Source organism: Bison bison, unplaced genomic scaffold, assembly GCF_000754665.1.
Source record: "Bison bison bison isolate TAMUID 2011002044 unplaced genomic scaffold, Bison_UMD1.0 scf7180017864456, whole genome shotgun sequence".
Classification (NCBI taxonomy): Eukaryota; Metazoa; Chordata; class Mammalia; order Artiodactyla; family Bovidae; genus Bison; species Bison bison.
In genome coordinates this window covers 485,976-486,303 of record NW_011495018.1, presented here as the reverse complement: position 1 = coordinate 486,303, position 328 = coordinate 485,976, and the positions used below count along the sequence as shown (strand labels likewise).

Sequence of the window (328 nt, the reverse complement as noted above, 5' to 3'; positions counted from 1 at the left end):
CCCGCAGCCTCGGGGGCTGTGCCCCGCAGGTGTGTCCGGACCAGCTCGAGGAGAGCTTGCAAGGGCCCCGGGATGGTAACAGAGCTGCCCACTGTCTAAGAGAGACCCCTCAAGGCCTCACTTCCGTGGACTTTCTCCATGGAGTCTGACAGAGAGCCCCTAGCCCCAGGGAGAGTCCAGTGTTTGTAACTATCACGGCCTCCTGAGACACGCTCTCCTGTGCACAGGCCCGTCCACGAGAAGCCCTTCCAAGCCTGCAGGCCGGCACCGGCCAGACCCGGGAACACTGCACAGCTCTCACGCCCCGCGAGGCAGGCGCGGGAGACCG

The 328-nt window shown here is 65.5% G+C and overlaps 1 protein-coding gene across 1 annotated transcript in view; it reads right to left on the bottom strand.

The window, feature by feature from the left end:
* STK32C (serine/threonine kinase 32C) overlaps positions 1–328 on the bottom strand; it is a 30,058-nt gene that overhangs the window by 27,389 nt on the left and 2,341 nt on the right. The window lies entirely within an intron of this gene.